The sequence below is a fragment of the Perognathus longimembris genome, chromosome 6, assembly GCF_023159225.1.
Source record: "Perognathus longimembris pacificus isolate PPM17 chromosome 6, ASM2315922v1, whole genome shotgun sequence".
Lineage (NCBI taxonomy): Eukaryota > Metazoa > Chordata > Mammalia > Rodentia > Heteromyidae > Perognathus > Perognathus longimembris.
In genome coordinates this window covers 25364162-25380633 of record NC_063166.1, presented here as the reverse complement: position 1 = coordinate 25380633, position 16472 = coordinate 25364162, and the positions used below count along the sequence as shown (strand labels likewise).

At 41.2% G+C, this 16472-nt stretch overlaps 1 protein-coding gene across 2 annotated transcripts in view; it reads left to right on the top strand.

The window, feature by feature from the left end:
- The window catches only part of Jarid2 (jumonji and AT-rich interaction domain containing 2), a 234696-nt gene that overhangs the window by 35080 nt on the left and 183144 nt on the right, over positions 1-16472 (top strand). The window lies entirely within an intron of this gene.

The window sequence follows — 16472 nt, the reverse complement described above, 5'->3', positions numbered from 1 at the left end:
ACTCTGGGATTCTTGCTTGGTAGGCTTGTGTTCTAACCACTTGAGCTATATCCCCAGCTACTTCTTCCCATTGGCTATAATGTGCTAATTTTGTCTTCTTGTTCAATTGCACTTGCTCTAGACAGAAAATCCAAGCAGGTATCACAGAATGTCATCATTTAGGTGGCATTCTGCACTGTTGTATGTTAGCCGATACTTGCAAGATAGATTTAGGGTTATGTTAAAAGAGTTTTGAGCATGTCAGAGGTTGGTGTATATTGGTAGAGCCCAATGCAAGGAAGATAGTTTCCAACCCCTTGTTAATTATGAAGTTATCTGATTAAGCCAGGAAACCTACAAAGGATTGATGGATTTATTCCAGTTTACTTCACTTGATAACATTAAGACCAATTTTAAGTGTCCCCAGGAAATCATAATATTTCAAAGTCAAATTCACCGGAAGTTTCCCTGCATCTGCCATGTACTCCTATTGTCTTACTCACAATAAGCCTGGTGTTGTTTTGCTAAGTCCCTAGTTGCTGATGAGGGCTCACGTGCACATTTATATGGATATGTGGGACTTGTACCATAGGCTTGTCCTGTTTATATGACTAGAATTGTAGTGTAGAGTTTTGTGCGATGGAGCCTTTTCTCACTTCATAGGGTTTTGAGAATATTTTTGTGCTGTTTTATTTTCCTGCTGTGTAGCATGTGATGGGATTAGTGACGCAGTTTATTTAAGTGCTTCCTTATGATGGTGCCCTTCCTAGAAGAGTCACTGGCTTTTATAAGGACTTTGGACATTTAGGTTGTTTCCACTGTTTTGCTTCCTTATAAAAATTTTGTTTTGTACATGATTCACACATGTGGTAATAAGATTAAATTGGAAGAACAGGGTGCTCAGTTTTTACAGAAGGAAGAGATACTTCCTTTTATGAAGCCTCAGCCAATCTACACACCCACAAACAGCAAATGAGAGTCTTTATGTCCTTCCTTTTCTTGCCAGCATTTAGTATTACACAGCTTGTTTAGTTTTGGCTAATGAATAAAATATGACCCATCATTATTGTTCAATTTACATTTTCTTTTTTTTAGAATCTTTTTTTTTTTTTTTGGTGCCAGTCCTGGGCCTTGGACTCAGGGCCTGAGCACTGTCCCTGGCTTCTTCCCGCTCAAGGCTAGCACTCTGCCACTTGAGCCACAGCGCCGCTTCTGGCCGTTTTCTGTATATGTGGTGCTGGGGAATCGAACCTAGGGCCTCGTGTATCCGAGGCTGGCACTCTTGCCGCTAGGCTATATCCCCAGCCCTGCATTTTCTTGATTTGAGCATTTCTGTTCCTGTACCAGCCCAACCTTTTTCATTTTATTTATTTATTTATTTATTTGTTTGTTTGTTTATTTAATTTATTTATCTCCCCCCCCCCCCCGTGCATCCCAGGCTGGTCTTGAACTCATGATCTAGCTCCAGCTTCTTGAGTGGGATTATATGTATAGGCTCCTGGGCTGTAGTGTGTTTTTGTTTTTTTTCCCATAGAAGTTTAAAATTTCCCTGTAGTTCAGGTAAAATTTACCTTTTTACCCATATTATTACATATGTGGAAGGTAAAAATTAATATGGGAATTTGCCCTTAAGGAAAATAGCTTTGTTAGCTGGGTTTAAGTGGCTCACTCTCATAACCATAGCTATGTAGGAGGCCTACATCACAGTTGGAAGACAGTCCATGGCAGAGGACTTTGAGATTATCTCTCATTAATCAGCAGAAAACCCAGACTGGAGACATGTGTCAAGTGTTTAAGCATCAGCTATGAGTGAAAAAACTGAACAAGAGTGCAAAGCTGTGAGTTCAAACTCTAGTACCAGCTCCAAACAAGACCATATATACATATACACACATATAGCTTTGGAGATGAGGATAAAAGGTTTAGTGGAACAGTGCACTCTTAGTATGCCAAGGAGGCACAAGGTTTAATCCCTAAGAACAGCCCCACTAACACAAAACAACTCACAAAGCTCAATAACACCTTCTGATATCCAGTGTTCCAGAAATGCTACATTGGATTTTTATTAACTTTTGGGCGGGGGGGGGGTAGATTTCTTCTGGACACATGCCACTTATAGCTGTGAATATATATTTTTCATTATGTGATTATAGTGTGAGAAGCCAGCTACCTACACCTACTGTGTGAAGTAAAGCTTCACTAGTAGGTACTATCATGCTTTCATGCATGGACTTTGAAATTAAATCTGATTCTTCCGAGACCTTTTTCATGTTCTCTAACAGAATTCTGGGATGAAGGCAGTACCTTGTGTTCTTACTTCTGCCTCCTCCACAGAGCAGTGCAAATACCTTGCTGTAAATGTTAATTCCTTGTACCTTGCATGCAGGAAGTATAGATCCAAGCATCCTTTTTAAAACATTGAAAACTGCAGCCCGACAATCCAGAAGGCTTCTGGGATCTCTTATAAAGGAACTTTGATGACAAAACATGTAATATCTTTTACATATATGTTAAAACACATCTGATGAAAGAACAGGCATTTGGCTTGTTATCTTCCTATAGTAGCCAGCAGTTTTTATGTTTGGGGGGGGAGGGCAGGGGGGGGGGGAGGTCACATTTAGTATCCCAGGCAATCAGCCATCTTCTGAGTACTGGGCTGGGCTTTTGTTTTTGTTTTGTCAGTCCTGGGGCTTGGACTCAGGGCCTGAGCACTGTCCCTGGCTTCCTTTTTACTCAAGTCTAGTACTCTTACCACTTGAGCCACATACCCACTTCTGGCTTTTTCTGTATATAAGGTGCTGAGGAATCGAACCCAGGACTTTGTGCATGCTAGGCAAGCACTCTACCATGAAGACACATTACCAGCCCCATGTGCTGGGCTTTTAATGTGTACAGGTAGTTGGGAGAGTCTTCAGAGGCTGAGACTGGAAGAATGGTGAGTTCTAGGCCAGCCTGGGCTGTATATACTTTGTCTCTTGCTCCAAGAAAACTTTTTAAGCAGAGTGTGAATTTAATAAGAATATTCAGGAGAACTTGAGGATGCATCAGGACACTGACCCCCATCTTGGCCTGTTTCTTGGTGGGGAACAGCATGAAAAGAAAATCTTTTGTTAGATTAAGCCAGCCTTCTCTTTCAGCTTGTACATACTTAAAAAATACAGCTTAATTGTACAATTGGACAAGAAGCTGTGGGTCGTGTTTGTTGGGAAATACAGATAAATCTATAGGCCAGTGAACACCTGTCTTCATAGAGGGAAAGACAAAAGGCTTACTCTCTCTCCCCCCCCCCCCCCCCCGCTGAGGACCAAAATCAGGGCCTCGTACTTACAAGGCAACTGCTCTTCCACTAAATCCCTAACCCCCAAAGTCTTAAGTTTTAATGGCCAAATTTATAAGCTTTGGTTGTATAATTTATATATAGTCAATGAAGACATTTTCAGTATACATACAGTCTAATGAGGTTTAGCAATCACATATTGCCATGTGACTATCACCTGGTTGAGAAGAGTATTTTTACTACTGTTAAAGTGCTCACGTTCATCTTTCAAAGTCATTTATCTCCAACTCATGTTCTTGTTTATATCATAACTGATAAGGGTAGCCTGTTATTTTCCGTGTACTGTTTGCAGATTGTTTCCTAGTGTTTGTTTATCAGCAGTTGATTTCCTTTTACTGCTGAATAATACTCCCATTATGTGGATCTACCACACTTCTTTCTCTTTGGCTGATCGATGGACCATTAATTGTCTCTCATTTGGGGCATTAATTACTAGGAACATTTATGTTCCTCCTTCCCCTTCCTCATTGGTAAATCTGGGGCATGCTGGGATCATAAAGCCTGCCACTTTTAACTTTGTAAGAAACCACACGCTTCATTTTCGCCGCATTTTGCAACCCTGAGCGTTCCAGTTGCCCTTACATTCTGACTAACTTTACCTTCCTTGGGCTAGAGATCAAACTCCTTAGGGTCCCATGCACGTTAAACACATGTTCCACTAAGTTATGCCTCAATTTATTTTTATTTTTCTGGAGGCAGTCTCACTGTGTAACACAAGTGTGCCTCCCAACTGTTAATCCTCCTGCTTCAGCCTCCAGAGTGCTGGAATTACAGACATACTGCCTGGCTGTTGCAGTGCTTTCTCAGAATGTCATTGTGCTCAATATTAGGCAAAAGTCAAGCCAATGTGGTGTAGAGGTGAACTTAAGAATGCTTCAAAAATTCACAGTTGATTGAAAACATGATTAGTTTTCAAGTAACATCCTAAAGTGTTTGTTGTCTTCTCTTAGGTTATAAATGTCTCCTTCTAGAGTTGGAGGCATGGCTCAAGTGGTGGGTTGCTGCCTAGTAAGCAGAAGGCCCTGAGTTGAGCCTCCAGAACTGCCAAAAAAGCCTGGCAACAACAAAACACGTGTTTCTTGAAGTTCTTTTTTTTGGGGGGGCTAGTCCTGGGGCTTGGACTCAGGGCCTGAGCACTGTCCCTGGCTTCTTTTTGCTCAAGGCTAACACTCTGCCACTTGAGCCACAGCGCCACTTCTGGCCATTTTCTGTATATGTGTTGCTGGGGACTCGAACCGAGAGCTTCCTGTGTAGGAGTCAAGCACTCTTGCCACTAGGCCATATCCCCAGCCCTTGAAGTTCTTTTTTTTTTTTGGCCAGTCCTGGTGCTTGGACTCAAGGCCTGAGCACTGTCCCTGGCTTCTTTTTGCTCAAAGCTAGCACTCTGCCACTTGAGCCACAGCGCCACTTCTGGCCGTTTTCTGTATATATGGTGCTGGGGAATCGAACCCAGGGCCTCATGTATACGAGGCAAGCGCTCTTGCCACTAGGCCATATCCCCAGCCCCCCCTTGAAGTTCTTATTGTCTGGAGTGCATTGCAAGTTTTACGTATGTTCTGCCTTTTTGTAAGGGAAGAAATGGTATAGGTTTGTTGTTTTCACTTACAGTTACATGACATGAATGATACGGTTTCTCTGCCTGTATCAGACTAGAACCAGAAAGCAGTTAAGCACAAAAGAAGCATTTGTGTTCTGGACTGAAGAACAAGCACTGTCACACATACGTATATGTGGGAGCCTATATGCACATGCGCACACATGCACACACAGAATGAAGGATTGCAGCTGTAACCTAGGCCACAATCACCATGGGTTGGTTGCAGTGTGTGGAATGGACAGTATGGCCTGCACCATGCCTGTATGCATATTTAAAAATACTGTTTTTCTTCCTCAAGTAGTAACAGAAACCACACATGGGCAGGAAAAAAGTTATCCTAGTTCCAGAGCACTGTGCAACAGTTGTAAACTTTTTTCTGTATTTTTTAAAAAACAGATGTTCTTTCTCTACATGCAAATACCTTTCATAATCCTACTGTATATACAATATTGTTTTTACATTTTATGGGATATTGTCATAACGATTCCCTTATGTTATTACATATTTTCCATTTTAACAAATTAAAAAAATTCATATGTATACTGGAGCCTGAACTGAAGGCTTACTTGCTCATAGCTGGAGCTTTATCATTTGGGGCTTTTTGGTGGTTAATTGGAGCTGCAAGTCTGCTTGAGCTGGCTTTGAGCCCAAAGTATCAGATCTTAGCCTCCTGAGTATAAGCTATCAATGCTAGGCTTATCATTATTAATATATTTTGCTGGTTTGGGGCTTAAACTCAGGGCCTGGGCATTGTTCTTGAGCTTTTTTGCTAAAGATCTACTTCTTGCCTACAGTGGCTTTGGACCAAGATCCTCAGATCTCAGTTTCCAGAGTAGGTAAGGATTACAGATACAAGCCATTGGTGCCCTACTGCCTTATTTATGTTTTGCAAGTACTAGATTTGAACTCCTGAGCTTCACATTGCTTTGCTTGCTTGCTTTGCTGGTGGTCTATGAGCGTTGAGCCATTGAGCCATGCCTCCTGCCCTGTTTTCATAATTTAAAAAAAATTACCTACATTGCTCTACCCTCATTGCTTTTTGCTTTTTTTCCCCCCTGAAAAACTTTTTCATAATGACCAAATCTTAGGTGTTTCCCATGTTGCTCTTGATTTTGTATTGACTTTGTGCAATAGCAATTATAAACATGCATGTGGTTGTCTATGTACTAAATGTGTAACTGCAAGTTTCCTTAACTGGAACAAAGTTCACGTATTTAGATTGTTTTCAGTTTTGCTCTGTCTAAGCAGTTCTTACCATCTCTATTATGTTTTGTTTTGTGACTGCTCAGGTTGGTTTTAAACTCCTGGGCTTCAGAGATCTTACTTCCTCCTCAGTAGTGGTGTCATGCAAGCCTGGGCCACTGCTACAGTGCCTGGCTTTCCACCTGTAATACAGTTCAACTTGCTTATGTGATTCCAGCACCCCAGACAGTGTCCACTGAAACATTTAACTAATAAAATTAGGACATGAATGTAGATTTCACTTGTTACATTTTCAAAAGTACTGGTAAATGGTAAAATTTAAGTTTTCTGATGAGATTGCTTAATTAGGCATAAGGTTCCGGATATTTTCATGCTTTGGAAGTTTGCTTTTTTGAAAGTTGTATATTCCTAAAATTACCTAGGAAAATGGGCCAGTTAGTGGTAGGCTTTGTAATTCTTCTACCTTCAAGTGTATTCAAGTGCATTGTAGAGTAAATTCATGCTCTCACAGACAGAAAGGAGAAGCCTTTTGGGGTTCAAGTGTTATAACGCCTGCCTAGCAAGTACAAGGCCCTGAGTCTAAACCCTAGCCCTGTCCCTTCCCTCCCCCACCCCCCCCCCTCCAAAAATGTATTTCCATTTCATGACCTGATGTCTTTTAGCCTAGTCCCTCTGTGCCAGTGTTTGGATTTGGATTTACTAGCATTTTCTTTCTTGTCCTGCGGAGCTGGAGATGGTGTTAAGGTAATTGGGCCACCTTTCAAAGGATAGCCCCTTTTCTAGTATCTTACCTAAGTTTTAATGCCTATAGATGCTTGCCAAATACCAGATCTTTTTGAATGCTGGAGATGAAGCTTTGGTCCTTGAGGGTGGTAGATGCACAGCATTCTTATCTACCACAGCTATCCCTTTCTTTCTGGAATTCTCTTTAAAAAAGCTCTAGTTCTTTGATAGAACAAATGCTTGTAATCAAAGGAATTAGTGTATAGTTCTTTTTTTAGTGAGTAACGTGTTGTGATAAAAAGCCTTGTTAACAATTTTCAGTTATCACTGTCATTAGTATTGCTGGCACTTGAGCCACACCTCTTAAGCCTGCTTTTTGCTGGTTATTTTGGAGGAGTCACACAAAATTTTCTGCCTGTGTTGTCTTTGAATTTCATTCCCCCTCCCCCCCATCTGAGATTCCTGAGTAGTTAGGATTACAGGTGTGAACAATCAGGTAAACTGAGGATTATTATATAGTCCTCTCCCCTCTTGACTGCTTATGAATGAATAGGTCTTGGGTTTAGAACAGTTTTTTGTGTGTTGGTCTTGGGGCTTGAACTCTGTGCCTGGGCACTGTCCCTGAGCTTGTTTTGCTCAAGGCTAGGGCTCTAACACTTGAGCCACAGCTCCACTCCCTGCTCTTTTGGTGTGTAATTGGAGATAAGAATCTTATAGACTTTACTGCGCCAGTTGACTTCAAACCTTGATCCTCAGATCTCAGCCTTGGTAGTAGCTAGCTAGGATTACAGGCCTCAGCACCTGGCTCACTTGGCTTTTTTTTTTTTTTTTTTTTTTGGTTGTTGTTCAAGGTTGGCACTTTACCACTTGAACCATCCCTTCCACATCTGGCATTTTGCTGGTTAATTGGAGATAGTGTTATGGACTTTTCTACACGGGCTGGCTTTGAACCATGATAGGCCTTTAAGTAGGTAGAATTATAAGTGCTTGCCACCAGTGCCTGACTTATTTAACAGTTGTTGCAGATTAATGACCAATCTGACTTTAGAAATTTACTGAAGATCTTAATTTTCTTTAGCAGTAGTTGCAACTGCTTTTTTTATTTTATTTTATTTTTTTATTTTTTTTTGGCCAGTCCTGGGGCTTGGATTCAGGGCCTGAGCACTATCCCTGGCTTCTTTGTGCTCAAGGCTAGCACTCTGCCACTTGAGCCACAGCGCCACTTCTGGCCATTTTCTGTATATGTGGTGCTGGGGAATTGAACCCAGGGCCTCATGTATGCAAGGCAAGCACTCTTGCCACTAGGCCATATCCCCAGCCCTGCAACTGCTTTATTGAGTAATGAAGATAACATATCTCCACGTTCCTGTATTAGGAGAATAGTTTAATTGTGTGCATTGAACAATTGTTTCAGCGACTTAATTTTTGGGAGGCCTGCTAGTTATGTGCTCTGCATTGAAGTATATCCCTCATTCCTATTTTAGAGTTTAATGAAGTGTTTTTTTTTTTTTTTTGCCAATCCTGGAGCTTGCACTCAGGGCCTGAGCACTGTCCCTGGCTTTTTTTTTGGGGGGGGGGGGCAGTCCTGGGCCTTGAACTCAGGGCCTGAGCACTGTCCCTGGCTTCCTTTTGCCCAAGGCTAGCACTCTGCCACTTGAGCCACAGCGCCACTTCTGGCCGTTTTCTGTATATGTGGTGCTGGGGAATTGAACCCAGGGCCTCAAGTATACAAGGCAAGCTCTCTTGCCACTAGGCCGTATCCCCAGCCCCCTGGCTTCTTTTTGCTCAGGGCTAGCACTCTTCCACTTGAGCCACAGCGCCACTTCTGGTCATTTTCTGTATATGTGGGGAATCGAATTCAGGGCTTCATCTGTATGAGGCAAGCACTCTTGCCACTAGGCCATATCCCCAGTCACAATTTTTTTTTTGTTATTGTTTGCTTTTCTGTTAGACAGGGTCATGCTTATAGAGCCAGATTGGCCTAAACCTCCTGATAAGCCAGATTACAATTTGACTCCATCAACTCTGACTAAAACTGTTTGCCAGGCATAAGCTTACAAGAGAAAGATCACCAAAAAACCCCAGAAAAAGTGATGCCAAAAACATTAAGATGGTATGTACCCCTTTGTGATCCTAGTTAAATGTGCAGAGTAGTTCTTTTTTTTTTAGTGCCAGTGCCTGGGGCACTGTGCCTTAGCCTTATTTTACTGTATCGCTTGAACCACATTTATTTCACCTCTGGCTTTTTGGTAGTTAATTGAAGATAAAAGAGTTTCAGGAACTGTTCTGCTTGGGCTGGCTTCAAACTGTGATTCTTAGATCCCAGCCTCCTGACAGGGTAGAATTACAGACATGAGCTGCCGGCTTCTGGTGGCAGAAGTATTTTAGTTGTTTTATTTTTGCCTCCATTGTTTGATTTTTGTTTCTTTTTAATCCAAAAGAAAATTTCTTCAGTCATTTAAGTATTTTTAACCCTTAAAAGCTGTGTCTTTGTCAGTGACAGGTTTTTAATAAAGTGGCTTTGTCAGTCACATCTTTTGCTTGTTTGAAGCAATGCTATTTCTTGCTGTTGTTGACATAATTCCTAACATGTTACTATACTTGGGCATTGTGGCACACAGAACTATGTAGGAATATTTGGTTGAAGATGGCAGCAGTACGTCAATGTAAATGGTGATACTCTGCTTACTGCATGTCCCAGAAAAATTTGAGGTACCCCTCACCTCAACTCCTTTTTAGGTAGTTTGTGGTATTTTTACATCTTTTAAAAATACATGTATATAAAAGCTTCAGAAATTGTACAAGCTTCAAGTATCAATTCCATTATAATCATGTGAGTGCATGCAATTTCATTTATCTTCTTTGTCACTTCTTCCTGCAGCAGCTTTTGGCTCCTGTGATGAAATACCTGAGATGTATTTTGATTCCCTGTTTCATCAGAGGTTTTAGTTGGTGGTTGCTTGTTCCTTCACTTGGGGCTGGTAGCAGAACAGCACATCACATTATGGCAGACACATGGAGAAGGCATGCTTAGTGCTGGGAGGCTAGGAAGCAAAGAGAATGACAGGAAGATTGTTGTTGGTCCTCTTATCTCAATGACCTGACTTCCTGCCACTAGTGTAGTTTGTACCTAGTTTCTATCATCTCCCTATAGTGCCATAAACTGAGGGCTGAAGCCTTCAACATGGGAGCCACTGGGGATATTCAAGATCCAAAAATTTAGTACTCATTTTGTTTTTCAAAATTTGAGAATTTTACAGACATAATTGATACCCTTTTATCACCAACAGTGTGTTTCCTTAAATTAGAGATATTTTTGTTTTTGCCAGTCCTGGGTCCTGAACTCAGAGCCTTGGGCATTGTTGTCCCTGAGCTTTTTTCCCCCACCAGTCCTGGGGCTTGGACTCAGGGCCTTGGGCACAGCCCCTGAGCTTCTTTTGCTCAAGGCTAGCACTCTACCACTTTAGCCACAGCACCACTTGCAGCTTTTTCTGTGTATGTGGTACTGAGGAATTGAACCCAGGGCTTCAGTGCATGTTCTCTAGGCCACATTCCCAGCCTCTCTTCACCCGCCCCCCCCCCCCCCCGCCCCCTTTTCCTGAGACAGGGTCTTGCTATGTAGCCCAAGGTGGCCTCAAGCTCATGTTTCTCCAACCTCAGCCTCTCAGTGCTGAGGTTACAGGTGTATGCTACTACGCCTGGCCTTCATTTCTTACTTTCTGATACAGTAAAATGTTCTGGGCTCATCTTGATAAGGTATTCCTCTGGGCTGACTCTTTTATTTCTTGAATTTCATTTTCTATTTTATTTTACACTATAGTAGTAAGAGCGCCTCAGGATTGGACTTTTGCCCGAAACCTTGGTTTCTTTCTCTCTCTTTTTTTTTTTTTTTTTTTTTTTTTTTTGCCAATCCTAGGGCTTGGACTCAGGGCCAGAGCACTGTTCCTGGCTTCCTTTTTTTGCTCCAGGCTAGCATTCTACCTCTCGAGCCACAGCGCCTCTGCTGGCTTTTTTGTTTATGTGGTACTGAGGAATCAAACTCAAGGCTTCATACATGCTAGGCAAGCACTCTACACTAGGCCACATTCCCAGCCCTTGATTTCTTTCTTGTTCATACCATCTATTCATTTTCCTTTTGAGTAACTTAGAATTCATCTAGCACTTCCAATTTGTCCTGGTATTTCCTCAGGAGTTGTGTCAGCGGATTTTGTTTGATCTCCCCCTGCACCCCCCCCCCCCCCCTCCAAGTGTAGATCAACATCTGGGGCCTTGCCAATGCTAGGCAAATATTCTACCACTGAGCTATATACTCAGCCCTTCAATCAGGTGTTCTAGGCATTTCTTTCTGGCTGTTATCCATCTATTGTTTGTCTGCCTAGACTTTTTTTTTTTTTTTTGCCAGTCCTGGGCCTTGGACTCAGGGCCTGAGCACTGTCCCTGGCTTCTTCCTGCTCAAGGCTAGCACTCTGCCACCTGAGCCACAGCGCCCCTTCTGGCCATTTTCCATATATGTGGTGCTGGGGAATCGAACCGAGAGCTTCATGTGTAGGAGGCAAGCACTCTTGCCACCAGGCCACATTCCCAGCCCACTGCCTAGACTTTTATAAGTCCTATTGGTTCCCTAAACCTTCCCTTTCCCAAAAATAACACAGATTGTATGAGAGATACGGCCCACATATGTCAGGCAGGATCCTTTTCATTTCTGTGAAGGAATCTATGGCAGATCCTAGCTCTGGTTGAATTCTTTTCAGGGTACTGACCATACAACATTCTTGGCACTCTTACCTGTGGTGAGAGTTGGCAGGAGAATGGGAACAGTTATTTGGTCAGGCTCATATTTTCTGTACAAATGTAACAATAATTAATTAATTAACTGACTTGGAAAAGAACACATCTAAAACATAGGAAATTCACTGAGTAGAAAGATGGAGGAAATTCTTAATGCCTTCTTAAAGTCATCCAAATCTGGGCCCAGTAGATAGAGCTAAGGCAATTGAATGAGATTTACTGTGTAATACCTTTTCCTTAAAGGGCTTTCCTTAGGAAATCTTTAGCAGATACCTAGTAATGAACACTTTTGAAGGCGCTTATCCAGCTTCTGCTTAATGTATGGCAATGGAAAATGATGTAATATGAATGTAGCCCAAAGTATGCTAATTTGCTTTTGTATCTTTTTAGGGCTTCCTTTAACTTATGTTTGGAAAATCCTTTTTTTGATAGTAAAAGAAAGTGTGTGTTTTTAAAAAGAAGTAATATCTTTTTATAAAAAAGACAATTTGTAATGCAGTCCGTAATTTTGCTATGGTTCCTGAGTACTTATTATTGTTGTAAGGAAAACTTGAAACCCGATTCTGTACTTACGTCTTGTTACCTTTCTGGTTTTTGCAGCAATTGAAAGCTGAAAGGATTCGGATAATTGCCTTTTAGTTTCCATGAGCTATAGAAAATAGATTTTCATATTCTGGCCATCCACCTGTATAGTTTGTCTTTTAAGGTGAACATGTATACCTCTCTCATAAAAAAAACACTTCCCTCTTTTCCTTCCCACTATAAAGGTCCAACTGGAAACATCGGCAAAATAAAATGAGACGACAGTGTCCCTGGGGGTATTTCCAAGTGTGTTTTCACAAAATGTATTATTATTATTATTATTATTTGTGTGTGTGTGTGTGTGTGTGTGTGTGTGTGTGTGTGTGTGTAGAGCCAAGAGGGTGCTTTGGCAACACCAGACATTTCTAAAAATTAGTTGGTTTTTGAGGCCTACAATTTTTAATACCATCCATTGAATATAGGAGTCTTTGGAACCTCTTGAGAGATGACCAGAATAAAGAACATCAACTGTGTTCTGATCCCTTCCTAATTTATAAAGGTGATTGCATTAGGAGGGTAGCTTGGAATCTTAATCTTTTAGGTGTCTACACAATAAAGGCATGGGTTGTCCCAAATGAGTTTGGCATTGATTCTAGGTAGGAAGGTTCTGGCAGACACTTATTGAATCTTATTAGGTTTTCCTATCAGCTGTTTCAAGTAGGTGTTATTCTCTCTCCTCAGTTATGCTTTCCCGGGAAAATAAGCAAATCACCCTCAACTCTCCCAAACCCACTGGCTTGTGTCTCAATTCTTTGTCCACTGCACCATGGTGTGTGAGCCACATACATGGCATTGCTGCAGTTTCCAGTGTTCTGTGTGGCCGGAAGTTACTGAGGCAGCTGCTGTCTTGCTTCCTCACTCCAAAGGGGTGGGCGTGGGTATGAGTGAACAGATAGCATTGCATCATTTTTTGTTTCTACTAGCTATTTTTTTTTCTATTTGACCTGCTTTCTTTGATGACAGTTTTGTCTTCTCTTCTTACTCTGCTCAGTGTCTCTTATGAGAATGGATGACCTGAAGGTCTGCACCAACCAGTATCATAGGCCCTGTGGATATGGGCTTCTGAATATTTGTTGAACTGCCTAACATGTCTCCCTTCTCCTCCAAGACTGATATCTGTAGTCTATGAATGACCAACATGGAATTCCAAATGTGTCCAGAGTATAATATCTGATTGGTTCAGTGCTTGTGAATGTCAAATCTCTGATTCCACTGTGGTTGGTGTGGTGTGGAACTGTTAGTGACATGAAGGCTGATATGTGTTGGAAGATTTTTTTAGCAGTGGAGGTTGGATGAGTATTTCTGTTTGGTTACTAGCTTTCACAAGCATGTGAACTCTGCTTAAAGACTAGTGTGATGAGAAAGGCCTCACCTGAAATGTTTTCGGAAATAGTGCGTATGTGTATGATTTTTCTCTGCCTTTACATTGTGTTGGGGGGAAAGGGGGAAAAAAGACAGGCCTGAGGTGGAGTCATTCCACTGTGATGGATAAGTAACATTTAAGCTTCATTCTGTGGAAGCACCTGGGCCTTGGAACCTTCCTTCGCTGCTATCTCCAGTTTCTTGAGGTATACTATGCCTCTTCTGAGCTCTTTCCTTATATGAAACTATATCTATATGGTAGTTCATGAGCTTGCAGGGCCTTCTCAATTGCTTGCAGCCAGGAGAGTAATGACAACATTTACAATTACAGATTGTTCATTTTGGACTCTTTCTGTTTCACTTATGAATGAAATTTATGAGCCAATTACTAGATGGTAGAGCCAGTTTGCACAGCTCTGTTGCTGCCCATGTGTTGTTATGGCTGCTGCTGCTGCTGTTGCTGCTGTGTGTGTGTGTGTGTGTGTGTGTGTGTGTGTGTGTGTGTGTGTGCGCGTGTGTGTGTGTGCGCGCGTGTGTGTGTGTGTGGGGGGGATACACAGTCAGTTTATCCATGGTGTTTAGCAGTGTTGAGACTCTATTACACAAATCTGGAATTCTTAATTGGAAACAGCTTTAAAAGAAAGGTGAGGGTGACAAGCTATCTGTGACAGCCTTATCCTTGTGATAATCTTGTCAATCACTAGGCAGCTTTTCAGTATGTGGTTTCAGGGAGCCAGGTAGCAAATATTTTGGGCAAGAAGATTTTGGGTATAGGGGAAGTTGGTAACATTCTGTTAAGTAGTCTGGGCAAACAGAACACTTAAGAGTCATTTGAACACTTAAAGCAGTGAGTTTTTCTAACTTTCTGAGATCGCTATAATTACTGAAATCCTGGTCCTTTAAATTTCCAAAGGAACAGCAGGGATGGTGAAGAGGAAAAGCTACAAAATGATAGGGTGTAGCTTGAGTTAGCAAAGTGGAACTTAAGCTTTTTTTCCCCCCTACTTAGTGCCTCCCCCCACCCTCCTTCAGAGAGGAGTATGAATATTGGTAGAACGTTAATGCATGTAGAAATGATGCCATATTCCTCATGGGAATTTCACTTTCTGTCATGACTTCTACACATTTTGTCTTGCAATCAGCCATTGATTTTCCTTAGATGTTCACTGAATCTCATTTATAATTTGCTTTTGAGCTCTCTCAGATCTCATCTCAGTAACCCAAAGTGACATTTGTTTATTGACAATGGAAGCTAAATTACAGTAATGGATAATTGGGAGCCATCTCTCATTATGCTACTGTAACATTAAATGGCTATCATTGCCACATGTTATGCTTTTGTGGGATTAACTCCATAGTTTTTAAAAATAGTATTTGGAAGATATTCAATAGCTATTTGGTTTTAAGAACAACAAAAGTGAAACTGTGGATGTCCTCTTGAAATATTAGGGAAAGCATTTGAATACTTGTATTAAATTTATATTGGGAAATGGGTCAGCCCCAGTGTGCTGATGAACTTATTATTAGCCTGAGAAAGAAACGTCTGGTTTACTGCATTGGGTTGCTAAGGTAACCAGTGAAACGCCCAAGTTATATATAATAAAAGAGAGTGACTGCTTTTTAGACCAGTGAAGTTTTGAACAATGTGGGTTATTAGTGTTAGTGAGTTATTTGTTTTTTGCTCACTAATAAGGAAAAGCGATCTCCGAAGGAACAGAAAATAGCTTGTAGTTCTGTGAACAAATGTGAAAGAACTTTTGATCTCTCTGTATAGAAACCTATAATTCACGATCTCCAAATTTATTTTACAATGATTTTTAAATGTGGGATGGAGAGCCTTTATTATTATTTTTTCAACTTTTCTTTTTTTGTGGTGCTGGCATTGAACCTAGCTGGGTCCTTTGTAATGCCCGGCAAGTGCTCCAATGAACAAGTTACATTCACAACCCAAGAGGGCACTTGTTACTGTTAGGTCAGTGGCTTACAAACCTAAATTTAAGTCCTGCTTTTTGGCTTGATGGTGTTGAGGCTGATTTTTTTTTTGTATACAGTGTGTTTCTAATGCATGTGGCCACTGGCTGAACTTTAGTTTCTTATGTTTCTCTGTTCCACTTTTTCTTATGTCAGTAGTTTTGCTGATTAGTCTTGTGATCACTTTTAGCTAGGATTTCTTATATGTTTGAAACAAGATTGTCCATTGTCCAGGATGACCAATTTTAAGGCAAAGGAAATTAAATGAGATTACTCAATTTAGTATACACTTAGTTTTGAGTACAGGATATTTAGTATTTTATAATCAAAATGGGCAGTGGTTATATTAAGAAGTTAAAGTACAGCTGGGCACTGGTGAATCACGCCTGCCTGTTCATCCGAGCTACTCTGGAGGCTGAGATCTGAGGATCACAGCTTAAAGTCAACCTCAGGCAGGAAAAGCCCCTGAAACTTCTTTATCTCCATTTAACCATACCATGCAGGAAATAGAGCTGTGGCTCAAGTGGTACAATGTTAGCCTTGAGCAGAAGAGCTCAGCGGCAGCCCTAAAGTTAAAAAGTTGAAAAAGTTAAAAAAAAAGAAGTTAAAGTACTAATGGATTTTCAGTAACTTTGAAGTTACAGCTGGAATAGGCAAATCATTATAGCAGGTATAGGTAAATTATAGAAATTTATGGCTCATTGTAGTACCTGGTTCCTTTACCTCCTTATCTTGTCTTGCCTTCTGGTAGAGACAAGATTATCCCTTCAGGGGGCTCAATCCTTAAGGCATCCCTCAGAAACTGTAACATGCATACAGTTCACCTGCAGATTTTTGTATACTTGCCTAATCTGATTCAGTGTGGTTTTGAGACAGGGCTCTGCCTAGAGCCTCTGCTTGACCCCCAGCTGTCCAGCAAGTCCACCAGGA